The following is a 27,514-nucleotide window of genomic DNA, read 5'->3' on the forward strand; positions in this document are numbered from 1 at the left end:
CCAAAACTGATTTGATTCGATATACATTTTTAGCACCTACAAAGGATAAATTCAACAAAACTCCACTTCTATTTCCTCAACATCTGCATCATGAAGGGCAGCATCTCCGATACAATAAGATTAGCTAGGAAAGATCTTCTGTAGGGCCTGGGTTACAAAGGCTTTGGAATCAACTACATGGGCATTGTGCCTAGTTCAAAAATCACTTACCATGGAATTTTCTCCCCAGATCATCTGGGACAATATTGACTTAAACAATTGAACTACACAGTGATCATATGCACTTCCTTCAGTTAGCTGGGGTTTCGCTATTGTTCACCATTTCTGAGTAGAGATTTTAAATCACTGCTGTTTCTTTGTTAGCCTGTCCAGTAAATTGGAGAGTTCTCTAATGCTGACAGAACTGCACCTCAACCTTCTCCATGACATCATGCAGGGATGGGGAAAAAGCAAAGCTGAAGTGAGAAATGATGACTTTAGCAAATAGTCATTTGTCTTAAATTCTCCAATAAATCTGAGCTACGTCCTATCAAACTGAACTAATATCCAACTGAGTGACCAAACAGCCTTCAGGAAAGATAGAAACCCACATCACAGAGAGACAGAATACATGGCAATGGAAGTGTGAAGTGAAATTCCAGAGCAGGTTACATCTGATTATTCAGAATCAGGACAAGAGATTCTCCCATCACATTCTCCTCTGATCCATTCAAACATACTTCACTCAGCACTGTCTCAATAGCCAGTTATGTTATTTACAAAATTTTTAGTATCCGAGCATTGCCATAATGGGGGACAAAACCACTCACCTTGCCAGAAGTGGCTTTACCAATAGATGGAACCTGGGATTTAAACTCCCAATGATCACACTGTGTTTGGGATCCATTTGAATTCCCCTTCCAGGTCTTTGCCACTTTCATCTCCAGTCAGAGTGACTCTGATATAAGATTAAAGAAGTCAAAGCATCATCTCCAAGCACAGACAGCTGAGAACTCTTCCTCACAGGACACTTTGAGAAGTTGATGGATAGAATGGGATGATGATAACCTCTGCATGGCTCAGACAAAAGGTAACAGTTCTGCAGTGATGGGGAAGGAGGGAATCTCTGCGTCTCCCCATCTCCTTCCAGTGTCACAGAGGCTGAAATTACACTTTTTTTCCTGCCCCTGCTCCTCTTCATTTAACTATAATTTGAAAAATTCCCATTATATCTGCTCTTCAGCACAACCCAGAGCAACGTGAGAACAACTGGCAATGATACAATCTGTATCACTGGTGACTGACAATAACTTTGAAATAGGAAGAATAGTATAAATGTGATGCTCTCTGGTTCCTGATAGGAAGGGCACACTCGAATTACTCATGGGATAATGGAGTTGATAGAAAGGACAAATGGGTCCACCTCAAAATAGGGAAAACTGAAAAAGGCAAAAATGGGCCCCTCATCTGGTCAAACTGAGGGATAACCATGCTGCAAACAGTTCAAACAGCTTTAAAAGTTACTATGTGGGAATCAGGAAAATTATTAGAGAAAAAAAAAGTATTGATAGCCCTAGAGGTGTTTATGTTGTTGATCTCCCTTGCAGATTCTCTGATGACTAACATGGGCTAAGTGCCCACAGAAGGTTTTCCCGCACTCACTGCATTTATAGGGTCTGCACCAGTGTGGATTCTCTGATGCCTAATAAGGTCTGAGCTGGTAATAAAGGTTTTCCCACACTCACTGCATTCATAGGGCCTCTCCCCTGTGTGGATTCTCTGATGTTGATAAAGGACTGAGCTGCGATTGAAGGTTTTCCCACACTCACGGCATTCATAGGGCCTCTCCCCTGTGTGGATTCTCTGATGTTGATAAAGGCCTGAGTTGCTAGTGAAGCATTTTCCACACTCACTGCATTCATAGGGCCTCTCCCCTGTGTGGATTCTCTGATGGGTAAGAAGGTTTGAGCTGCTAGTGAAGCATTTTCCACACTCACGGCATTCATAGGGCCTCTCCCCTGTGTGGATTCTCTGATGGGTAAGAAGGATTGAGCTGCAACTGAAGGTTTTCCCACAGTCACTGCATTCATAGGGCCTCTCCCCTGTGTGGATTCTCTGATGGGTAAGAAGGTTTGAGCTGCAATTGAAGGTTTTCCCACACTCACTGCATTCATAGGGCCTCTGCCCTGTGTGGATTCTCTGATGTTTAGTAAGGCCTGAGCTGCTAGTGAAGCATTTTCCACACTCACGGCATTCATAGGGCCTCTCCCCTGTGTGGATTCTCTGATGGGTAAGAAGGTTTGAGCTGCTAGTGAAGCATTTTCCACACTCACGGCATTCATAGGGCCTCTCCCCTGTGTGGATTCTCTGATGGGTAAGAAGGATTGAGCTGCAACTGAAGGTTTTCCCACAGTCACTGCATTCATAGGGCCTCTCCCCTGTGTGGATTCTCTGATGGGTAAGAAGGTTTGAGCTGCAATTGAAGGTTTTCCCACACTCACTGCATTCATAGGGCCTCTGCCCTGTGTGGATTCTCTGATGTTTAGTAAGGCCTGAGCTGCTAGTGAAGCATTTTCCACACTCACGGCATTCATAGGGCCTCTCCCCTGTGTGGATTCTCTGATGGGTAAGAAGGATTGAGCTGCAACTGAAGGTTTTCCCACAGTCACTGCATTCATAGGGCCTCTCCCCTGTGTGGATTCTCTGATGTTTAGAAAGGCTTGAACTGCTAGTGAAGCTTTTCCCACACTCACTGCATTCATAGGGTCTCTTCCCTGTGTGGATTCCCTGATGCCTAATAAGGTGTGAATTTTGACTGAAGGTTTTCCCGCACTCACTGCATTCATAGAGCCTCTTCCCTGTGTGGATTCTGTGATGCTTTATAAGGATGGAGTAATCACATACGTTTTCCCCAAACTCACTGCATGTATTTTTTCTCTTTCTGCTGAGGATTTCCTGTTGTGTTGTGGTTTCCTTGAGGTCCTTCTTAGTTTCCTGACAGGAAATACATTTACCCACTTTCTCCCCTGGCTGGTTTCCCTGCTCTCCTTCTGGTCTGTGCTGAATGTCATGGGATTTTTCCTGCTCATGACTCCAGGACACATTCCTTTTCGATCTTTGCGATAATTCTCTGTGTTTATCCACTTGCTCAACATTTTCCTGCTGAGAATTCTGCTCCTCTTTCTCACATACCATTGCGTCACCTGCTGTGATAGAGACAGAAACCTCAAACAGGGATGGAAAGGGGAAGGCCAAACCAATACAAGTACTGGAGAGAGGTCAAATAAAAATCAGGAACTGAACTCCCCCAAGTTCTTCCCCAAACAGGAGAGAGGAGGGGATCAATTCAGGCTTCACATCCCATCCAAATTCACAGGGGGAAGGGAGGAAGCTACTTCCTGGTGTCTGCTAGGGTCTACAGGAAGCCATGAGCTATATTTACCCTAAGGATACGACCCCTGCTAGGGACAATATTGAACTGAGAGACCTTCCAAGGGCATTGTAGGGCATCCCAGATGTTTCCTTCAGGCACTTACAGATTCTGAGTTGGTTTAATATTTCCTCACCTGTGCAGGGAGCTCTCAGGATCTCTCTTTCCTCTGAACCCTGGAGGTCTGGGACCCATGGCTCTTCCCCTTGTTCCAGCTGGGAGATCACATCAGGTTGGGAAATTGGAAACCCTGCTCAGATGAAAGAAAACAAAGGAGGTCACTTGATTTCATAACTTTGTCATAAAAAACATTCTATTAATTTAACTTCAGTGCTTAGTGTGACGGGTGTGCCTGGGGCAGTCCACACTGAAAATGCCAGGGTCAGGGCAGGATGAAAAAGGGAGAGCAGATGCTCCCAAAACTGGTGGTTAACACTGAAGTTAAACTCAATGACCAGTCACAAACTGTGCTTCTGATCCCACACACGGGTTATCGAGAAGCTGAAAAAAGAAATCACAGGGCCCCCTTTATTGCATTCCAGTTCTCCAACTCCCAATCAGCACCTAGGTCCAGTACAGTGAGAGGTTATTTAAAAACTCTGCTCATATACAAAATGTTTTTCTGACCCCAAAAGGTCAGCCACATTACAAGATCACTATAGGTTTGGATCTTACCCAAAAGACCACACTGCCAGCCAATCCTTTAGCATGGAAAGACAAGACAGGACACGACACAAAAAAAGTTGTTAAATGGGAAAGCAGTGAGATGCATTCCAAAATCTATATATCAGGTTATTAGCAGTATTGTTGAGCTGCTGGCTTGAAAGTCCGTCTGGAACACATCCACAAGTTCGATGGGTCTTTTAGTCCTTTATTCCAGGCTTCAATTTGTAGAGAAGTTGCTCCAGAGGTAGGAAGAGGGATTGAAGACAAAATGGAGATGATGCAGCTGCCCTTTATATTCCTTTTGCCATGTGGCTTGTACTTCCTGTGTCCCAAACACAAGCTTCACAGCACAGGGCATGGAAAAGCCTCGGAAGTCTCAGCACACAGACATACCCCTGCATGTCTTGCTGACTCAATAGGTTTATGCCCTTGATCAGGGATGGGCAAATTACGGCCCACGGGCCACATCCAGCCGACAGGACCGTCCTGCCCAGTGCCTGAGCTCCTGGCTGGGGAGGCTAGCCCCTCCCCCGGCAGCCACACCACCGTGCGGGCAGCGCTCCTGTGGGGCGGGGCTGTGCGCTCCTGCAGGGCAGTGTGTCTGGCTCTGCGTGGTCCACGTGGCTGCCAGACACGCTGCTCTGAGCGGCATGGTAAGGAGGTGGGGGCGTTGGATAAGGGGCAGGGAGTCCCAGGGGGCAGTCAGGGGACAGTTGGATGGGGCGGAGGTTCTGGGAGGACGGGGGCTGGATCGGTGTGGGAGTCCCAAGGGTCTGTCAGTGGGCAGGGGGGTGGATAGAGGTCAGGGCCGTCAAGGGACAGGTAGCAGCGGGGTTGGGTAGGGGGTGGGGTCCTGGATATGAACCCATATCCACACCCCCACCCCCTGACAGACCCCGGGACTCCTACGCCTATCCAACCTCCCAGTTCCCCATCCCCTGACCACCCGCCCAATCGTCCCCTGCTCCCTGTCCCCTGACTGCCCCCCAGGGCTCTCTGCCCCTTATCCAACCCCCTGGCCCTGGCCCCCTTACCACAGCCACGCGGCCTGCTGCAGCTAGACACGGGGTCCCTCAGGAGCGCGCAGACCAGCCCCCTTACCATGCCACTCAGAGCAGTAGGAGCTCGCAGCCCCACCACTGCAGCACTGCCCAGGAGCGGTGGGCCAGAGCGCTGGTGGCGCGGCATGTTGAGGCTGCAGGGGGACAGCGGGGGCGAGGGGACAACAGGGGAGAGGAGGGGAGGAGAGGGGACGGGGGAGCCTCCCCGACCGGGAGCTCAGGGGCCGGATGTGGCCTGCGGGCCGTAGTTTACCCACCCCTGACTTACACGTTAGTTTGTAAAAAGAACAGGAGTACTTGTGGCACCTTAGAGACTAACAAATTTATTTGTGGTTTATCTGCATTTCTTTTGTAAACAATTCTGACTTTTATGACTTGTTACCTGTAGTCACTTAAAATCTTTTTTTTTGGTAATGAACAATCTTGTTTTATTGTTTTATCCAACTAGCGTGTTTGGATTAAAGTGTGTTGGAAACTGCATTTGGGATGTAGCGGGGTGCACGTCCGCTCCTGCTCTGAAGGGTTAAAAACAGCCCTGGGAGGGGGCTGTGGCTGGAGAAAGCAGCTTTTAGGCTGGGCTGCTTGGGGGAAGTGATTGCAGCTGGGGCCACGCCCCAAACAGACTCAGCTGGCCTATAAAGGCAGAGAAGCCAGGGGCAGATAGAGTCTCTCTCTGTTTGCAGAGGGAGATGGGCCTGGCTGCAGGGAGCTGGACACAGGGTACCTGAGTGGAGCAGGGCTGGGGAAAGGCAGAGGAGCTGGGGAGCTCCAGCCTGGAAAGCCCCAGGCCGCGGCCTAGCAGAAGGCAATAGGTACTGGGGGGTTGCAGAGGGCAGCCCAGCGGTAGGCAAAGGCAGCAGGTCCAAACCCTCCTTACCAGTGATGAGTGGCTGATACTGCAGCCTGCCCCAGGGTGTGGGGCTAGACGATGACTGGCCTTATACTGAGCCGAGGTGGGAATAGTGGGTGGGAGTTCCCTGGGGAGGGGAGACCCCAAGACTGAGGGGTTACTGCCAGAGGGCAGCACCCCAGGTAAAAGGGGCACCAGATCCAGGGAGGGACATGGGGGGCCAGAGGACAGGCGGATCACCAGCCTGCAGAGGGTGCGCTGGAGCTGGAATGAGCTAATTCCCAGAAGTCACCAGCAGGGGGTGCCGCAGGGGTGAGTCCACTCATCTACATGGGATAACAAGGCTGGTGCATGTCAGTTTCCACTGATGAAATGACAGACGTCATATGAGCTTGCCTTGTTCAGTAGTGTGCTGGACAGGGAAAGATGCACAATTCTGGGGGAAGTCTGGGAACAGAGACTTTTCTGGGGTTTTCCTGTGCTACACTGTAACTCCTGAGTCGCTGACTAGCAGCACTAAATACTGTGTAGCTGGGAGCGAGTTACATGCTGGAGACTGTGTGATAACTGCCCAGGAGTGGCTGCTCTCACAGTAAATCAGTGTAAAAGTCACCCCAGCCTGGGGAACTGAGGGGACACAGCTGTTCAACACTCCAGATTGCACTGTGGTTAATGTCACAGACACTCAATTTCAAAGAGGCTCCCAAAACACAGAGAAAGTAAATCCATGTCCCAGAAATCCAAGACTCCAGAGAGAGGGCAAGTCTCCCTGCCACTGCTTCTTGCTGACGGAGAGGTCCAGAGACAATGAGAGAGTCCTGGGGAAGCTGGGGACAGTAACCATGGGCTGGTGGGGTTCAGTGGAGAAAGGGAACAGGAAGGGCAGGGATATGACTGAATGCAGGATCTCAGCAGTACTAGATGTCAGGATAGCACATAGTGCAGCCCATTGGAAAACATAATCCCAACTAGACATACAAAATGATGAGGTGTAAATTAGCTGTTTCCACTCAAGAGAGAGATCTTGGAGTCATGGATAGTTCTCTGAAAACATCCACTCAATGTGCAGCGAATGGAATGTTGGGAATCATTAAGCAAGGGATAGAAAAGACAGAAAATATCATATTGCCTGTATACAAATCTATGGTGCGCCCACATCTCGAATACGGCTGTAGGAGCTGGATTTTATAATGTACTGAGAGAATTTAATGTATGATTTGATTTCATCCTGTCAGCCACCCTGTTTGAATAGGGGAAAGGAATGACAGATCAGAACAATCCTTCTGACTGATTGAGGTTACCTTTTGTTTTAGGATAAGTTACACTGTCTACTATGGTTTCCTCTATGTATTACAAATTAGGCACTCTAGTTAAATCTACATGTCTTTGTTTTAAGGTTTAGTAAATAAGAGACAGGATTCTCTATTGTGTCTATGTTAAGTAGATTAGAGAAACATTGAAGGCAAGGTTTCATTTGCAATGCCTTTTTGCTCGATATGAAATACTACTGTTTGTATTCTCAGTGGGTTTGTGTGAATGAGGATGTATGCACCAGGAAAAGAGAAGGTGTAAAGGCCATTGTTATAGCCAGAGTAAAGGAAGAAGGAGTCAAGAGACTTAAAGGACATCAAAGAATCATCAACGTGCATTCATAACGAAGGGCAGATTGATGACCCTGAGGTAAAGGCTGGCACCCCTGAGGACAATTGATTAAATCAGAGCAAAGGACAGGCTGACCCTCTCAGAGGTGCACTGGAATGTTTACACCAGTTAAGAAGTAACCGATCACAAACTGATACAGCAAAATCCATAGAGTTCCACAAAGGAAAAAACCCTATAAGAACCAGGGTGCTTGGCCATGGGACTTTGGGTTCATCTTGCCACACTCCCGGAGCATTGGATTGCGACCGACAAGAGCCTAGCCCCACACTCGTGCTCAGTGTAATTGGCCATTAGATTGACTCAAGCTACAACAGACTGGTAACTATGAACTGCTCTGGCAGAGGGTGTGTGTGTGTGTGTGTGTGTGTGCGTGTTTACCTTCCGCTATAAAGATCCTGTGTGCTTTGTAGGAGCATAACACTGCGTTCAGATGTGGTCGCCATATCTCAAAGAAGTTTACTTATGCAAACAGGAGATATTTGACACTGTGCAATATTGTTCCTGTGTACTGCAGCAGGGCAGGGTCTGTGGCAGTGTGTGGGTCACTGGCATATTGGGGTGATGCAGAGACAGGACAGAGCAGAGGTGGCATTGTGGGGCTGGCGTGAACCGTATCTCTTCATTTCCCCTTCCAAGAACTGAGGGGACAGGAATCCTTACCCAGCGAGGTCACATTCTCATAGTTCTCCTGCATGACGTCTCTGTAGAGGGCTCTCTGAGCAGGGTCCAGCAGAGCCCACTCTTCCCTGGAGAAATACACAGCCACCTCCTTGAAGGTCACTGGCCCCTGAAAGAGCAAGAGTCCAACACTCAGTACCTGCTGCCTCACTCACAGCCCCACTATTTGTGGGGGAGAGAAGTCAATCAACTGCAAGCTCTGGGTGGATCACAGTCAGAGTCCCACCTCCACCCCACTCAGAGCATCCTGGAAACACCAGGTTAAGGGGACGAATAGAGAGTCCCTTTTCTCTCCCAGCAGATCCATCACACTCCTACTAGCCACAGAGCGATACAGGAGATGGAGCCCCTAGCAGGGACCAGGGAGAGCTCCCTCGTAGGAAGCCCAACACCCTCCCCATTGTGAGGAGCTGGATATGAAGGGAGGGGAATCTCCACTAAACCTCACTTGTGGGTGCCCCCTTCATATCTCACAGCGGCTGGTCAGTCAGGTCAGGCTCCAGCACTGGGAGTCTGGTCAGTTTTCCTAGCCCTATGTAGGAGGGTTATTTTCTGTTTCACAAATTGGAGTATTTCCACCTCCTAATCTCATGGGTCTGTTCCTAGAATCTGGGCCACTCATTAAACTCCCCCCAGCAGGAATGTCACAAGCTGTCCTCCTCCCTTCCCCACCTTGTGCATTTCCTGCCCGGCTCCAAACCAGACTGTGCAAATCTTCCCATCTCCGGTGTATTTGCTGTCCCTCTCCCTCCTGCAGGAACCCACCAGCTACCCCCCGACAATCCCTACCTGAACAGGCTCCTCTGCAGCCATTTCTCTCCCCTGTCCCATGGCAGGATGGGATGAGCTGGAGTGAAACACGGACGTCATTCTGCAGCCTGGGAGCGTGAGAAGGGCAGTTGTGGGGGTTACAGAACAGGCTTTAGTTAATGTCACAGGACGATTCCCCCAGGCCCTTTCCCTGCAGACAGACATCCTAGATTCTGCCATCCTGGGAAAATGCTCAATCTCTGTATTACAGTGTAGACCTGGCCCCTCCTGCCAGGGTAAGCCCACAGAGAGATTTTTAACCTTCCTTCTCCCTCCCCCAATCTCATAACTAAGTCTCTGAACACAAGGCTAGAAAAGAGCAGAACCAAAGGAGTCACTGTGGGGGATTCCCTCGGACACTGACCCCCCGGCAGTCACACCCCAGCAGGGGGAACATGGAGTCAAGAACCAGCTTTTCCTCTGTCTGATCCTTTTCTTGATCACTGGAAAGTGGTTCTGCCCAGGGATGCTGCAATACATGCCTGGTCTCCCAGATCACAATGGAGGCTGCAGCGTCTGACCCAGGAAGCTGAACCCCAATATCCCGGGCAGAGAGGGACAGAGCGTTTGAGCAGCTTCCCTCCTTTAGCTCTCTGGGGAGAGCAGCTAATGAGAGCCCCTCCTCACAGGGAGAACTGCTGATCTCATTTGCCCCACTGTCCATCTGGAGTCACTCCTTGTCTTTCCATGCAGTGACTCTGGATTAACAATGGTCTCAATGAAACCAGATTTCAGAATGAATGAGTCCAGAATGCTGTGGAAGAGACCATTGTGTGGCATTTCTAGCCCCCTTCCCACCTGCCGCTCCCCCAAGATCTAGTATAAGGACTCAGGGCACAAATTTTCCCAATGGAACTGGAAGGTCCTGGAGTTTTCAAGATGTTTGATAAGTGGATAGAAAGTTATCATGGTGACTGGGCCTGGCTGGGGAATGCTGGGATGTGCTTGGAGTCAGGATTCTGGCACAAGCTGATGAGCTAGAAGGAGCATGGTTAGTAGCAGCCCCCAGAGCCTCCATCCAGGGCCCCCCAGACACCCCCAGTACCCAGAGCCCAGACCCCGCAGCCAGAGTCCCACCAGATGTTCCCTGGGACCCAACCCCCAAATCCCTGAACAGGAACTCCAGATACCCCTCAGCACCCCACTGGCCAGAGAAGCCCCACCAGACCATCACTGGCAGGCTGGGAATCCTAAAGGTTCCCCCCACCAAGAGCCCCCAACAGCCAGGGACCACCCCCCAGGGGACCCCTCACTGGGAATTCAGTCCCTCACTGCCTGCCCAGGATTCCCCTACTGCCTGCCTAGGACACCACCTGTCCTCCAGCAGGACCTGCCAGGCCATTTGCCTGGGACCCTCTGATGCTTTACAATGGGACCCCTCCCTCTGCTTGTCTGGCATCCCGACCTAGCGCCTGGCACTCCCCCACCCAGTTCTGTGCATTGGGCATGACTGAGCCCCTGGCACAGCACCAGGCTCCCTCCAGCCCCCTGCCCCGCCTCCCCAAGAAACGCCCACCCTCACTGTTCTGCACCAACAAGTCCCCAGTGCTACCCACCTCCAGGACCCACAGCCTCAGGGCTGGGCACATCAGAACCCACCCCCCCAAACCTCCAGAACCCCCTGCCCAGTCACCCAGAGGCCTCCCCCTCCCACAATGCCCCTTCAGCTCCAGCTGCAATCTCCCCACACAGACACCCCATCCCCTACCCCAGCAACAGTTACCTCACTGTGTCTGCTAAGTGGATAGAAAGTTATCACTGCCTCCTGCTGGCCAGTCACACGGGCAGAGGGATCCCTGGGCGGTGCTGCTTTAACAGGAGAATGGAAGGGCAAGAAAGGTCCATGCCCTGTCACTAGCTACATCTTCGCACTGCGGGAAGCAACCCCTCCCAGAGGCCATTTGTCATGGGCTTTGGGACACTTCTGGACCCACACTGCACTCAGAGTGACCTCCTCACCCAGTGCCAGCTGGAGAAAAGAAAAGGGTCCAGCCAACTCTCCTGTTACCAGCTGGGAACCACTGATCCCCCAAACAGGGGGAGGCCTCTGGGTTTGATGGGTATTAAATCCGTTTAGAGAGGAAAGTGGAAAATCAGAAGGATTTTATATCAGGTGTTGATACGACGTAAAATCTGAGTGTTTCACATCAATATCTGATAACTGAATAGAGAGAAAATGGGCAACATTTGCCAACATTTTATATCCATGTTCAGGAATCTGAGAAAAGGTGTAAATTTGAGATTTTCTTAGTATTTTATAATTAAAGAGACAGGGAAAAATCTCAGGCCATAGTCATTTAGAAATAGACAATTAGAGAAAAAGTGGGGCTTAGGATAATTTTTAGATTTGCAGAGAATACATATCAGAAACTACGCAACTGATAACATGAGAGGGGGCAGGGATAGCTCAGTGGTTGGAGCACTGCCCTGCTAAACCTGGGATTGTGAGTTCAATCCTTAAGGGGGCCATTTAGGAAACTGAGGTAAAAATCTGGGGATTGTTCTTGCTTTGAGCAGGGGGTTGGACTAGATACCTCCTGAGGTCCCTTCCAATCCTGATAGTCTATGAACACCGTCGAGATCTGAGGGGATTTTATATTACTGCTACATAACTAGAGGGAAAAGGGGGGCTGTTGGACTGGATTTTATATTACTATCCAATACATATACACAAAGTGATGGCTCCCCCCACCATTCCCATGGGCAGCAGGGAGCCCTGTGAGGAGCTGCTTTAAGACGGCAAAGGGGGGGGGGGGGAGCTGGCAGGTCCCTGGATGAGGGAAGGGGGCAGCAGTGGGGGATGGGCAGGTGGTAGTTAGGGGCAGTAACTGGGACTGGGAAACCGGGGTCCGGGCAGCCCCCACGGGGGACACGTGCCCCTCCCGCCCCCCCGGCAGAGAACCGGCATCTCACCCCCCCCACCCCCCAACAGGGGCAGCCACGTGCTGGGGACTGACCCAGGGGGACAATTTCCCACCCGGACAAGGACAAATCGCAGCAGGTAAAACGGGGGGGGGACCCCCCATGGGAGAGATTTTAACTGGACATTGGAGACTCATGGAGAGACCGGGGGGGGGGGGGAGAACAGGGGAGCCGAGAGAGCGGATCGGGGGGGGGGGGCGAATCTCCCCGGATGTTACAGCCCGAGCGAGACCCCGAGAGAGAAACGGGGCAGAACCGGAGAGACTCTGTACCGGGGGCGAGAGGCGCAAACAGGGACAGGAGCCAATTAACTCCCCCCCTCTGACCCCCCCGCGTCCCACCGACCTTCCGCCCCCCCCCGCAACTCCGGCTTCTCCCACCCCCCCCATCCCAGCGGGGCCGGGGCGGATCCTGCTGCAGCTCCCGGGGCCGAGGCGGCTCCGAGGCTTCTCCCAGGTTCCCCGGGGCAGAGTCACGTGCCCGCCCCGGGTCTCTCACTCACCGGCTCACACGGAGGCGGCAGCAGCAGCTTTGTTCTCCCGCCCCCAGCGGGGCTCGCACGGAGCATGCGCAGTTCCAGCTGCTGACCCCTCCCTCACCTGGGCTGGGGAGGGCGGACGCGCCCCCGGGGCAGGCTGGGAGATGTAGTTCCGCACTCTCCCTGGAGCGGAAGTGACGTCAGCGAGGGAGGCGGAGAAGGGTTTGTGCCGCTGGGGCTCTGGGCATGCGCAGATCGCGGCGAGAGAGACCTTCATTAACCCCCCGTGCCCGGCCCGGGCCCTCCGTGGGAAAGGGGCGAGGGGGGGGAGGGAGCCGGTGACCCCCGAGGAGCGGGGGGAGAAAGGGGGGGGCTGAGATCCCCTCGGATTTACCGCTCCCCCCCCGTGGGGACCCCCCGCCCCCCGCCCCCTCTCTCTCTAGAGAGCCACGAGCAGCCCCCAGGGTGACCCCCCTCCCCCAACCCCTGAGAAGTTCCCTGTCCCCCCCCCCCTTGTGCCCCATTTTCTCTCCCCTTCGCCAGTGTCCAGCTCTCCCTGGGGCTGGTGGGGCTCTGGGGGTGTCTGGGGCCCCTGGCCAGGGACTCTGGGGACTGGGGGCCAGGGAAGATCTGGCAGGACCCTGGCTGGGGCTGTGGGGGTGTCTGGGGCCCCGGCTGTGGGGTCTGGGCTCTGGGGGGTGTAGAAGGGCCTTAATGGAGAGAAAAGATTGGGTATTAAAGCAGAGAAAGGCATAACAAGACCCAGTGGCTGGAAGGTGAAAAGAGACAAATTCATATTACAAATAAGGCACAAATATTCAAGAGCGAAGATGATTCACCACATGAACAAGCTACCAAGGAAAGTGGTGGATTCACCATCTCCTGATGTCATTTAATGAAGACTAGATGCCTTTCTGGAATGTGTTTGCCCCAAAAGTAGCTCTTGTGTTATTCAGGAGGCCTGTGATATGCAGGGGGCTCAGATTAGATGCTCTAATGGTCTCTTCTGGCCATAAAGTTAACTAATTTCTGAAAAACTGAGTGTAGCATTGGGAGCAGCATCTGATGTTTTCCTGTCTAGCCGGCTTGCTGCCTAGAACGAACGCTCCTTGAGTGGGGTGATCCACGGGGAGTAGCTCAAACCTCCAAAGTGCCGGGGCAGGACATTAGCACAGCAAGGGAGGGGTGTGGCAGTGACATCACAAAGGCTTTTGCAGGACCTCAGACTATTGGTCAAAGGTGGTGGGGATGTGGTGACCTCACAGAGAGATGCTGACATCAGCCAGGCAGGACAGGGGCGAGAGGCCAGGGAAACCTCAGAGACCCTGTGGCTTTGCTTCAGCAAGTCTCCTTCTCCAGGTCTCTCTTTGAGGACTGAGAGAGTATTCGGGTTCACGGACGTGAGCGCCAGGAGGAACCTCTTTCGAGTTTTCTCCTTCCCTTTTAGTGATTTTACTAGAAAACAGACGTCCCTGTTTAGAAGGTAAGAGCCTCCTCAAGGTTTGAAACCTGTTCAGTCTGATGACCGTTGAATTCTAGGCATGGAAAACACGAGCTTAAGGAGGCAGAATTTTATTTCACACTTGGGATTTTGTCCCATAGAATCAATGGGGACATTAAGGTTTGTCCATATTGTTTCACCTTTTCCTCCATCCCTCCCTTCCTCCTTTTTCTTTGTCTCTTGTTTCCTTTGTCCTTTTTCCTGTTTCCCTCCCAACAGCAGGAGCGGTGGTGTGTGTGTGTGTGTGTGTGTGTGTGTTTTGCGGGGGAGTGCTCGGCAGCTCCCACTGTGGGTGGTCCACCCAAAAATGTGGGGCTGAAATAGTGCTGGGGCAGTGATCCCCACCAGTGACCTGGGCCATCCTTTGGGCTCTCTGCTGAGAACCCTCAGCCTCCCGTCCTCAGTCTCTACCCTGATTGGCTGAGCAGGGGGTTATTGACAGGGAGGAGACTCAGGTCCTTGTTCTTCTCTTTTAAAACCAAGTAAATAAGTCAGAACCAGTCATATGTTTGACAAATTTTGCTGCTTCTCTGAATTAATGGTCTCTGAGCAGTTCATGATTCTCTCTAACATTGCAGTTCTCCTCAAATACTTGATGAATAATTACTGTGCACTGTTGTTGGTCTGGAGCTCATCTGAGAGCACTTTATTCAGGTCATTCAACATCTGAAATTCAAGATCTGATGGTTAGTTTGAAAATCAGGGCTCTTGTGTCCTACTCCCAACTCTTCCACTGACTGGCTGTATGACCTAAGACAAGTCAATTCTCCTTTCTCAGCTTTCGCTTCTCCCTCTTTCAAGTAGGGATAGTAATGATCCGCTCCTACCAGGGCCGGCTCCAGGCTCCAACATGCCAAGCACATGCTTGTGGCGGCATGCCGCATGGGGCGCTCCACTGGTTGGTGGGAGGGCGGCAGGCGGCTCCGGTGGACCTCCTGCAGGCGTGCCTGCGGATGCTCCACCGGAGCCGCGGGACCAGCAGACCCTCCGCAGGCACGTCTGCAGGAGGTCCACCAGAGCCGTGGGACCGGCGACTGCCAGAGCGCCCCCCGTGGAGTGCTGCCATGCTTGGGGCGGTGAAATTCCTAGAGCCACCCCTGGCTCCTACCTACCTCACGGTAGGTGGAGGCAGGGCCGGCTCTAGGTTTTTTGCCTCCCCAAGCAAAAAAAATTTTGTCTGCCCTCCCATCCCCCTGCTGCCCGAGCCCTGGGTTCTCCCCTCCCCACACCTGCACCCCCTGCCTCCCCAGCTCTGGGTCTCCCACCACTCGCACCCCCCTGCCTCCCCAGCCCTGGGCTTTACCCCCTGACCCTCAAGTCCCTGCCAAGCCAGCCCTGGGCTCTCCCCCCCCCCACACCCTGTGCTGCCCCAGGTCTCGACTCTCCCCTTTCCCCCCTACCAGTGCTCCCCCACCCACACCCGCCCTGCTGTCCCAGCCCTGGGCTCCTCCCACCACCTGCACCCTCCTTCCGCCCCAGCCCTAGGTCACTGGTAACTTTCTCCCAGTTTAATAGAATAGAAAAAAGAGAGGATTGAATGTGTAACAGGGAGTTTGGTAAATCTTGGTTATTTTAATTTTGCAACAGGCTCCTGTCCACCCCCAGTAGAATTTTCAGTCCCAATGGCAACTTACTTACCAAATGTAATACAGACTAGTCCATGCCTCCCAAGTGGACGTGGTTCTTGTTCTTCTGCACATTGTAGCCCATGGAGGCCAAGGACCTGCAAATGTGTCTTCATGGGCCTTTGTTTAGTTGATGAAAACATAAACTAGACACTTAGAGGATTGGAACTGATTTCAGCCGAGGGACATGTTTGCTAGGTTTTTATGCATTTGCACAGGAAAATGTTGAGTGTTTCTATTCATCCGTAGACAGTGGAGCTCCTGAACATAATGACAATGGATATGTAATTCTTTTTGTTGAAGGACCAGGCTTTTAAAGGGGCACTTAGATTTGAACTAAGGACCACTTGATCTGCAGTTAAACACTCTACCACTGAGCTATACCCCCCAACAATTACATTGGCAAGTCAGTGATCTTAAGGATCTTGAAACCTGAGAGTGGAGTTTGTTTCTTCCACACCAGTGTTGCTGTCTGTGCATCCCGGAGCTATGGGGTGAGTGGGAAACGCCCACAACTAGCTTGTCAGTATCAACAAAGGAGCAGCCGACATCAGGACCAGTGAGACGTGTTGGTGGTCCATCAGGAAGAACCCACACTCCCAGAGACTTCTCGGCGAGGGCAGGGTACACAATGGGGGCTACCTACCCGCCACGTCCCAACAAGGGTCTTTCTAGTCCCACTTCAGTGTTACCCAATTTCTAATCAGTCTTTGGCCCAGATTCCCTCCCTGAGCGGCACCAGCACATGCCTGGGCCCCCTGCTAGTGTTAAATCTGCCTTGAGCTGGGACCCAGCTTGGCAAAGAGCCTGCAGCCCCCTCTGTGCTGGGGAGTGAGAGCAGCCCTGGCACTGGGCAGGGCAGCCCTGAGGGAATGAACCCAATGTGCCCGTGAGGCCCTGATCCAGAACCTCTGCCAGGCAGCTCGTGCTGCTCGGGCGTCTCTAGTCTCCAGCGAGGATTCAAAGCTTCTCTGCTCCAGGGGAACCCCTGGGGGAGGGAGGCAGGGCTCCTGCAGGATAAATCTTCCTGCTGGCAGAGCTCCGGTCCCCTCCTCATGGGCACAGGGCATTGCACATGGCACCCACCACATGCACACACCCCTTTGTGGGGAGAATCAGCTCTGGGATATTGGGGTCAAACCCTTCCCACCTCCTCCCTGCAAACCTTCTCCTGGCTTCAGTGAGGGAATGGGGGTGTGAGGGGCTAGTGCGGTAACAGCAGCAGCGTGGCCGTGGGGCTCGGCCGGTGGCTGGGGCCTGTCACCTGAGCCAACAGGATCATAAGAACATAAGAAAGGCCGTACTGGGTCAGACCAAAGGTCCATCTAGCCCAGTATCTCTCTACCGACAGTGGCCAATGCCAGGTGCCCCAGAGGGAGTGAACCTAACAGGCAATGATCAAGTGATCTCTCTCCTGCCATCCATCTCCATCCTCTGACGAACAGAGGCTAGGGACACCATTCTTACCCATCCTGGCTAATAGCCATTTATGGACTTAGCCACCATGAATTTATCCAGTCCCCTTTTAAACATTGTTATAGTCCTAGCCTTCACAACCTCCTCAGGTAAGGAGTTCCACAAGTTGACTGTGCGCTGCGTGAAGAACTTCCTTTTATTTGTTTTAAACCTGCTGCCTATTAATTTCATTTGGTGACCCCTAGTTCTTGTATTATGGGAATAAGTAAATAACTTTTCCTTATCCACTTTCTCAACATCACTCATGATTTTATATACCTCTATCATATCCCCCCTTAGTCTTCTCTTTTCCAAGCTGAAGAGTCCTAGTCTCTTTAATCTTTCCTCGTATGGGACCCTCTCCAAACCCCTAATCATTTTAGTTGCCCTTTTCTGAACCTTTTCTAGTGCTAGAATATCTTTTTCTTGATCACAGCAAACAAAACCAGCTCGGCCCACAGGGGAAGAGTTCAGTCCAGGGCCTGGTGCATTCTGGGAGCAGAGGCGGTGCAGAGAAAGGGCAGATAGGGGGCAGCTCTGAACACTCCGCGCAGAACTGCCTGTCCTGTCCCGCAGCCCCTGTTACAGGGGGCTTTTAGCCATCGTTTTAATCAGGCCAATAAATTGAAACAACCCCCTGTTAAATCATTGCTCAGCCCGAGCCCTTCACCCACATTCCTTAGGGCATTGGGTGTTTCATTTCCTGCCTCAATTTCACACAGAGACACAATTTCCTTTGCACAGATCCGTGAACAGCAAAACCTCCCTGTGTCTCTGGTCTGAGCCAGGGCATTCGATTCCAGTGAACCCTTCTCTCCTGCAAAGCGATGGTCAGATAGAGGGGACGTGGCACCTGCATCCCTGCCAGGGAGATATTGGCTCCGCTCTTTCTTTCTTTCTGCTGCTGTTGTTAGTCCATGAAACATCAAGGGTGGAATGCAAGGCTAAGTTCATGCACCAGCCCCCTGAAAAAATTTCAGTGCCCCAGAGAAATCCTGCCGCCTGCTATTGGAATGATGTGCTGGAGATTTGAATGGGAAAGGAACTGTCTGAATTGTCAGAGTGGGGAATGAACAACAATCTACAGCAATGTCATTAACACAAACACACTCTCATCCTGCTCCAGCCGGAAGGGAAATGGGCAGGAATTCTTGCTGTTCACCCAAGGACACACTTACACTGATGCGCAGCCGTGAGTGTGCTGGGGAAGCTGGTCTGGGCAAACAATTTGAAGTGACAATTCAGTGAGAACAGAATTATCATGTAATGACACAACTGTACAGCAAGTAGTTGTGACCGAGTGGTTAAGGTGCTGGATTAGAAATCCATTGGGGTCTCCCCGTGTAGGTTCAAATCCTGCCAACTACGCAAGCACTGTGCTGTTGTTATTATTGTAGTCTTAGTGCCTGAGCATCCAGAGTGCAAACTGGAGCCAGATCTACTTTCACTCTGTCAAGACTTAAAATGCTGCTGTGGCACTGCTATAGCACTTTGGAGTAGACAGTGAGTGGAGGGGTTTTCCCGTCCCTGTAATAGCTGCATTGACAGAACAATTCTTCCTTTTCTTTAGCACTATCTAACCAGGGCTTAGGTCACCTTAACTATATGGGTTTGGGGGGGGTCACACCCTGAGAGACGTCGCTCTGCCAGTTCAGTGCCCAGCGTACACCAGCCCTTAGATCCCTCTTGGTATTTCAATGCAGGCACTGACCTGTGAGAGGAAAACATCAGTTCACAAACACAGAGACTGAATTCCCCACATTTAATCTCGCTTCACTTTCCAGAAAGTCACAAAATTCAATTCATTCTTGCTAGGACAGAGAAAAAATAAGTGACACTAAGTTTTTGGCTTGGTTAAATAAAACTAAGTGTTTAATTAATATAGTAAAAATCTGTCCTGATTCCTCTAACTAACACCACAGCGTGAAATAGGAACATAGACAAATATTGTCAGTGACGACTAATTTCACAAATGATCTTCCCATTATTAATTTCCACGCTGCCCCCATTGGAGGTCTGGGCATCTCCAGTGTCATTGCTCTGCGTTCACCTTCCCCTTAGAATTGTTCTCTGACATTCGCCTTCCTCTGCAGTGTGGGGCACGGGTCACTTGCTGGAGGATTCCCTGCACCTTGAGGTCTTTAAACCACGAATTGAGGACTTCAATAACTCAGACATAGGTCAGGGGTTTGTTACAGGAGTGGGTGGTTGAGATTCTGTGGCCTGCATTGTGCAGGAGGTCAGACTAGATGATCATAATGGTCCCTTCTGACCCTAAGTCTATGAATCGATGAATCTAGTCCCAAATTTGGAAAATTGTGCAGTTCAGAATGTGAATAGTGACCCCGGCTCCTTCCTGCACCTGCTCTACATTGCTCCACAGCAGCTTCTCCCCCTGCAGAGTCACCCCAGCACGGCAGTGCAGCCGCCCAGGGTTCAGCAAGGGCCCCTGGCAAGGACAGTGGGTGCATCTAACAGCCCAGTGTGCCTGGCCATGAGGCAGCTGTAAAAAAGCAACACACCCCGCCCAGAAGTACAGAGACTGAATTCCTCAACTTTAACATCATGACCCCCTGTAGAAAGCCACTTGTCAGTTGTATTTTCACAGGGAGATGCAAAAATCAAGTGACATCAATTTTCAAGTTGAGTAAATAAACTTGAGGAGCTAGTTATTAACCTCCCAAAAATATACTAAAGATCCCTCAACATAACACCTGAAGGTGAAATATGAACAGAGACAAACCTTGTCAGCAAAGGCTCATTTCCCAAACGATCCTCAAAATGTTACTAATTCCCACCCCTCCTCCACAGGAGCTCTGTGCAGTGTAACTGTTCTGCAGGCAACCTCCCGTTAAATGCTGTTGTGAGCAGGGCCGGCTCTAGGTTTTTTGCCGCCCCAAGCAAAAAAATTTTTGGCTGCCCCCCCATCCCCAAACATGAGCCCCCCCGCCCACCAGTGACCCCCCCCCACAACCCCTGTTGCCCCAGCACTGGGCTCCCCCCCAAATGTGGGATCCCCTACCAGCACACTGCAGCCGAGCCCTGGCCCAGCTGCGACTCTGTCCCCATGCGGGTGGAGCTGCTGGGCGGCGTGGAGCGGGAGTACTTCCAGGTGGCGGCGCGGCTACGGGGTGGCGCAAAGAACACGGCCCCCTCCCTGGGCTTCGCAGCACTGCTGGTGGCCAAGGTGGATCAGTTCGCACTCACCGCCCTCACCCCCGACATGCTGGCGGCCAAAGACCTGGAGAGCCACCCGGACATGCTGCTCTTCAGCCTCACGGTGCCCTGGCCCAGCCCCGGCGGGCGGGAAGGCGAGGATCTCTGGCTGTGGGGCTACCTGCTCAGCACCGACGAACCCAGCCGGCCACTCACCTCCTCACACACTCCAGGAGCCCCTCGCCGCCATCGCAGCCCGGGCTCGGCTCCAGGAGACCCCGTTTCCCTCCCTCCCCGACTCCTCACACACACTGGGTAGGGCCGCCCAGAGGATTCAGGGGGCCTGGGGCAAAGCAATTTTGGGGGCCTCTTCCATAAAAAAAGTTGCAATACTATAGTAACATGTATTTGGAAATGTAAAAAATAACTAGTGAAAATTAATTTGTAATAATTTGAAAATACACCAAATACATGATTTAAAAACATTAAATGCTTTACTGGTCTGTCTACATTTGCAATTACATAATGGGCTGTTGCTGGGTGATGGTGATGGTTGGTGCCAATGGGCTGTCACTGCCTGGAGGTGGTGCTGCTGTTGCCCAGGGCTGGGTGGGGAGCTGGGCTCTGGGGGGTGCCCGGCTCACAGGGGCTGGGCTCAGGACTGTGAGGAGATGGGGGTCGGAGGTTGTCTGGCTCAGAGGGGCTCGCCTCAGAGCTGGGGGTCTGGGGTGGGGGGGATGGGGTCAGAGGGTGCCCAGCTCAAAGGGGTTGGGCTTGGAGCTGGGGGTCAGGGCTGGGCCTGGGGGGTAATGGAGTCGGGGGGTGCCTGACAACCACCTCCCTGAGACCCCCCCAATCCAACCCCCCCTTCCCTGGCCCCTGACCGCCCCCTCCCTGCCCCCTGAGTGTCCCCGGGACTCCCTGCCCCTTAGCCAACCCCCTTGCCCCTTAGTCAACCCCCCGGCCCTGGCTGCTTATCCCCGGCTCACCGCGCGCCTCGAGAAGCGGCCATGCATAGCGCTGCAGCCGTGTGGCTCTGGAGGGGGCTGAGCTTTTCCCCGCTCAGAGCCGCGTGGTAAGGGGAGGAGCCGCTTGGCCCAGAGCTCGCAGCCCCGCCCCCTGACCACGCGGCTCTGAGCGGGGTGGAGCTCAGCCCCCCCGGAGCCAGGCGGCTGCAGCGCTGTGTAGGACCCGGGGAACAAGCGGAGGAGGAGCGGCCCATCTTCTGCAGCCAGGCGGGGCCGCGCTACCGGTAAGGGGCCATCCCTCTCCCCCAAGTGGAGCCGGTAGCGCGGCCCTGCCCCGGCTGCAGGGGACGGGCCGCTCCTCGGCTCACAGCGGCGGGATGAGCTGGGGCCGCAGCTTTATGCCGCCCCCTACATTTTGCCGCCCTAGGCACCAGCTTGTTTAGCTGGTGCCTAGAGCCGCCCCTGGTTGTGGGACATTCCCAGGCCTGGAAATGTACGAACGACAGAATTTGAAGAGCAAAACTGGCTCCTCGCACCAGGCGGGATTTGAGTGTTTTGTCCCTGTCAAAACAGGGACAAAACACTTTTTGTCCCTGTCAAAACAGGGACAGACGCCAGGGGCAGGACTCCAGGCTCTGTTTGAGGGATCCTGGCACAGGGGCTGGGGGGAGAAAGGATGGTAGATTCTGACCTGTGCTCTGGAGAGGAGGTAATAATTGAAGGGGGCATTTCTGACTCCTCCCCTTCTCAGGCTCCCCTGGGCTGGAATTCTACATTCCACAGGGTCAAATGAGGGGATCACTGCCCGAGCACTATTTCAGCCCCACATTTTTGGGTGGACCTCCCACAGTGGGAGCTGCCGAGCACTCCCCCGCAACACACACACACACATGCCGGCGGGAGCTCCACCGGAGCCAATGCCGCCCCCCCGGGAAACGGCCGCCCCAAGCGCCTGCTTGGCGCGCTGGTGTCTAGAGCCGCCCCTGGTTCCCACCAAGGCATGAGAGAACCCAGGGTGTTTCTAGCAGAGTTTATGGAACTGACGTGGGGAAACCAGCCTTTAATAACAGGCAGTTCCAGTTTAAACTAAGTGTTTTTAACAATTTCTACAACATTAAATAACCCTTCAATCGTAGTGTCACCATCCATAAAATTGCTTCAGCCTCCTAAGTGCCCAACTAAACATCTCTTCAAATCCAAGGGAGTGGAGATCAGTCAATGTTCAGAGTCATCCCACATAAAAGAACCATGTTGTGGTACATACTGGCCCCATCATGTGGCCATCGCTTTTCCCTCCTCCTCCAGAGTCAGAATGTGATCAGCTCCCACTGAGGGGGTGCAACACCCCTCCCTTGGTCTCTGTGCCAGAGCTCCTATCAGCTCAGTGTCCTTCCTGCAAGAGTCGGCTGCTGAGAGGGTTGCAATGGGGTAAATGAAGGCAGAGGAGGATTGTTCCTGATGGGGTTTCTTTGTGTTGCTCTGTGATCCTGCTGGAGGAAGCATCATTTGTGTTTGTTTCAGTGGCTTGGGTTGGTCTCAGGTTGTGACCATGGGTACAGGGATTCCTGCACTTTCTGCTCTTAGCCCCTCAGGGAATGGACAATGGAGCAGTTTCAGAAATTGGATAGAAAGTAGCCTAAAAAAGTGTCACATAAGTGAGAAAAAAAACAGCTTCATCATCTGGTGGTCTAGTGGTTAGGATTTGGCACTTTTACTGCTACGGCCTGGGTTCAATTCCCAGTTAGGGGGAAAGTGACTTTAAACCAAAACTGCTTCAATTATTCTTCACTTACAACATAAACAAATCCCTGGTATTTTCCTGATTCCCCCCATCTTCCCAGTGTCTCCATGGCAGGGCTGGCTCCAGGCACCAGCACAGCAAGCAGGTCTGTGGGGTGGTCAATGGAAAGGGGAGGCTTCAGCAGCAATTGGTCCCTCTCAGAGGGAAGGACTGGAGGCCAAAAGCAGCAGAGGTAGAGCTGCAGCTGATTGCAGCTTTTTTATTTTTTTTTCCACTTGGGGTGGCAAAAACACTGGATCTGGCCCTGCTCCGTGGAAGACAATTTGTTAAATCCCAGATGAGTGCAGTTCTATCAGTTCTCAGTGACCCTAAGAACCAGCAGCCTCCAGGACAGCAGGTTTGGCCCTCAGAGCAGGGAATGTGTCCCCCATGCTGCTCTTAGGCCACTGGATGCTCTGGGAATAGGACAGCTCTGAGTGTAAACTACAGCACAGCTGGGGATGTAGTGCAGCGGTAGAGCACATGCTTTGCATGTATGAGGGCCTGGGTTCAATCTCCAGGTTCTTCTTTTCACCCTGCTGCTTTGCTCATGCCCAGAGGGGATGTGGCCCACCAGTCTCCCTGCGCCAGTTTCAATCCTGCTCAGTGAGGGGCAAGTGCCAATTGCATGGAAGGTCCTTGTGGGGGGTTTCTGCTCCTAAGTCACCTCAGTACATGTAAGATTCCCACCCGCTGTGCTGCTTGGGACAAGGGTAGATGAGAAGGGCGAATCCTCCAGCACTGGAGGGAAAGGTCCCATCTGCACAGACTGAGAGGCAAGGAAACAGAGGGGCAGTCAGTGCTCAGAGAGGAGAGAGGTCAGTGATTTACACCCAACAGGGGACACTGTCTTTTTGAGTATCACAGGGGCAGCTGTGTTAGTCTGGATCTGTAAAAAGCGACAGAGTCCTGTGGCACCTTATAGACTAACAGACGTACAGGAGCATAAGCTTTCGTGGGTGAATCCCCACTTCGTTAGATGAATGGAGTGGGAATTCTGTGCCTGGCTAGCCAACTACAAAAGCAATTTCTCCTCCCTTGGTGTTCGCACCTCAGCTGCTAGAAGAGGGCCTCATCCTCCCTGATTGAACTAACCTCGTTATGTCTAGACTGATTCTTGCCTGCATATTTGTACCCGCCTCTGGAAATTTCTGCCACATGCGTTTGATTAAGTGGGTATTCACCCATGAAAACTCATGCTCCAATATGTCTGTTTCTCTGTAAGGTGCCACAGGACTCTTTGTCTTTTTGAGGCGAGTGCAGCTGGCTTGGGATGGTGCTGACGATGGATAGAAAAAAGGCTGGAGTCAATGACTGATGAGACCACAGAAGGGGAAGGGGAATGGCAGCCCCACAGAAGGTCCTGAGTGCTCAGATGCCCCAGTTATTGCACCCTGGCCTGTCACAGAGAGAGAAAAGACCCAGTGGGACCCAGCCCCGCTGCAGTGATCCCATGGACAAGAACTTGGTTGGGAGTGCGGTGAAGGTTCCCTCTGGGCAAAGGGGAGCTGAAACCCCCCAGTGTCCTGGAATTTAAGCAATGGAAGCTTCAAACCCTGCAGGGGTGTGGGCTGAGGTGCATCATCAGAAGGTTGGGCTGGACAGGGGCGGCAGGTTTGGATAATTAAAAGCCTCCGGATTCTTGTGTGTGCACTGACTCCAAACGGAAACTGTAATTTGACTCACTTTGTGTCTGCGGCTGGTAAAATATCAAGGCAAAATCATTCCAGTGATCGTGACCCTGGGATTGAGGAGGCTTTGGTCTTATTAAAATGTAACTAGCATGTTACACTTGTGTTTTTAAAGGTGGCTTCCCCAAGCAATCCCAAGTTGTTCTTCCCACAGCTGGCTGATGGGGGGCAGCAGGGGATCTCCCCAATCTGGGGGAATCTCTCTGGGCCCCACTGTTAATTCTCCATCATTTCTCCCCCTAACCATGCCCACCCCTCCCCCCACATTATCAATGTTTTGGAGAAACCCCTCCCTCCCTTTATGGGATACAGACTCTGTGACAGAGACTGACTGGGGCTCTTCTCTGCACGGCCCCAGTGGGGAAGGAAAGAGACTGGAGAGGGGGAGAAGACGGGCAGAAGGAGTCAAATGGGGCTAAACCAAAACAGAGGAGATTTTCTTTCTGTCAAAATGTCCTGGAGTCTCATCACTGAAAAGCCGCATCTTGAGTTAGGTTTGATGCATCAGCCTTTCAATTACCAGGCAAAGGTGTGAATCACAGAGACTGATAACTGCCTGCTTCCCAGCTTTGCCTAAGGCTTTGGCTACACTTGCACTTCAAAGCGCTGCCGCGGCAGCGCTTTGAAGCGCTAAGTGTAGTCAAAGCGCCAGCACTGGGAGAGAGCTCTCCCAGCGCTGTCCGTACTCCACCTCCCTGTGGGGAATAACGTACAGCACTGGGAGCCGCGCTCCCAGCGCTGGGGCTTTGACCACACTGGTGCTTTGCAGCGCCGCAATTTGCAGCGCTGGAGAGGGTGTGTTTTCACACCCTGCTGCAGCGCTGCAAATTTGCAAGTGTAGCCAAGGCCTGAGAAGCACCTGCACTGGTGCAACTGGTTAGCGCAGAGGGGGCTACTGCTGGGATTATGAATTCAAGCGTTATTTGGAGCACTGGTTTTTATTACCTGTGTAGTTTCCCCAACTTGCTTTGCTTAATTTGCATGGAAAGTGCCCTACTAGGAAAAGGAGAGTAAGTTCTAAAATGTGGAAGTAGGTGCACAGCTTGGAAACATCCCCCCTGTGCTGCCATTAGTTCCAGTAGATTGTTCACTGGCAGCCTGAATTGATTTCTTTGCTGCTGTGAAAGCTGCCACGAAAAGTCTCTGGTCACCAGAGCTCCCTGCTTCTTCCAGCACAGCCCTAGCTCCTTCCCTGCCCCAGTCACTGCTGTAGGAGAGTCCTATATACACTGAGCCTCAAACTTTTCCATGCCTTCTTAGAACAGTTGGCAGCGTGTTAGTCTCATAATTTGAAGGTCCTGAGTTCAAGCCTCAGAGAAGGCAATGGTTTTTGCTCCCTGCTTCAGATTTTCTACAGGAAATCAGAGAAAAGAAACTAGAGGAGAGTGGTTTCTAGACACCCTCCCACCCATCTCTCTCTCACACACACACACACACAAAGACTTTTCTAGGGCATTTTCTTTTCCTTCTCTATGGACCTTGTATTTTTCACAGAGCAGAATAAAACAAAAACATGCAAGTCCAAGCCTAATACAGTATGAAACTCAATACAGATCAAATCTCACCCTCAGAGATCTTCCAATAAGCTTCTTTCACAGACTAGACTTATTTTATGTCTGGGTCCAATCTTTTCACCTGTTATAGCCCTTGTTCCAGCTCAGGTGGTAGCTGGGGATGTCTCATGACTGCAGCCATGTTTGTTCTGTTCCACCCCCTTATATAGCTTTAGTACAAGGCAGGAATTCTTTGTCTCTCTCTTGGGGAAGAGCCCCAGGTTTAAGATGGATTCCTGTACCAGGCGACATCGTCACATGTCCTGTGAGACACCCCCCCCCCCAAGCCTTCATTCTTCCTGGCCTGACTCACAGATGGTGCAGGACAGAGCCATCTCCAGTCAATTGTCCTGGTTAATAGGAGCCATCAAGAGTCCAAACCACTATTAATGGCCCACACTTTGCATCATTACAACAAGACCTCAGAGTTATAGTTCATATTTCTAGTTTCAGATACAGGAATGATCGGTTCATACAAATAGGATGAACACACACAGTAGATTATAAGCTTTGTAATGATACCTTACAAGAGACCTTTTGCATGAAGCATAGTCCAGTCACTTTATATTCACACTCATTAGCATATTTTCATAAAATCCTATGGAGTGCAACGTCACAGCTGGGAAAGGGTTTTACTGCAGCACCTGGCAGCAGTTGAGTTTCATGTTCAGGCTGTGGTTTGAGTTCCTCCAGGTTTCTCGTAAGCACACAGGGACCTTCGCGGGTGCTTTCGATACAGGAATGGCCCCAACACGATAAAGTGATGGGAATTGCATTTTCCTTTTTTATTTCTGTATTTCCAATGACATTTCTGTTTGTGATTTCGTTTTGCTTTGTATAACTGTGTTTTCTCAGGGATTTGATATTTAACTGAAAAAAGAATAAGGCCTCAGGGCGCCGGATGGAGGAGCAGGCTGGGGCTAGGACTGCTAAGAGAGCGAGAGTAGCAGGTTTTCTGTATTGTTTCCTGCCCTCATTTTCATGACTAGTTTCTCTTCTGCATGAAATTTGCTTTTTTCATGTGTAAGCCTGGCTAGCTCAGTTGGTAGAGTATCAGACTTTTAATCTGAGGGTCCAGGGTTCAAGTCCTTGGTCAGGTAAAGGGAACAGTTCCCCACAAAAGGAAAGAAGGCATCTCTCCAAGATGTTATTTGACCTTTTCCCCCAGGACTTGTTCTTTCCTAGGAAGGGCCATGTACTGCCTGGGACTGAAGGGGCAACTTCCTCACATGCCCACTGGCCTCTCAGG

At 51.8% G+C, this 27,514-nt stretch overlaps 3 non-coding genes across 3 annotated transcripts; 2 read left to right on the plus strand and 1 right to left on the minus strand.

Annotated features, from left to right (window-relative positions):
* Positions 1–15,978: 15,978 nt before the first annotated feature.
* TRNAC-GCA lies at positions 15,979–16,050 on the minus strand. The gene has a single exon. It is a non-coding gene; the product is annotated as a tRNA-Cys (tRNA).
* A 2,353-nt stretch (positions 16,051–18,403) lies between these two features.
* TRNAS-AGA lies at positions 18,404–18,485 on the plus strand. The gene has a single exon. It is a non-coding gene; the product is annotated as a tRNA-Ser (tRNA).
* Positions 18,486–27,292: 8,807 nt separating this feature from the next.
* TRNAK-UUU lies at positions 27,293–27,365 on the plus strand. Its single transcript has one exon. It is a non-coding gene; the product is annotated as a tRNA-Lys (tRNA).
* Positions 27,366–27,514: the final 149 nt, after the last annotated feature.

The sequence above is a fragment of the Mauremys mutica genome, unplaced genomic scaffold (assembly GCF_020497125.1).
Source record: "Mauremys mutica isolate MM-2020 ecotype Southern unplaced genomic scaffold, ASM2049712v1 Super-Scaffold_100301, whole genome shotgun sequence".
Taxonomy (NCBI): Eukaryota; Metazoa; Chordata; order Testudines; family Geoemydidae; genus Mauremys; species Mauremys mutica.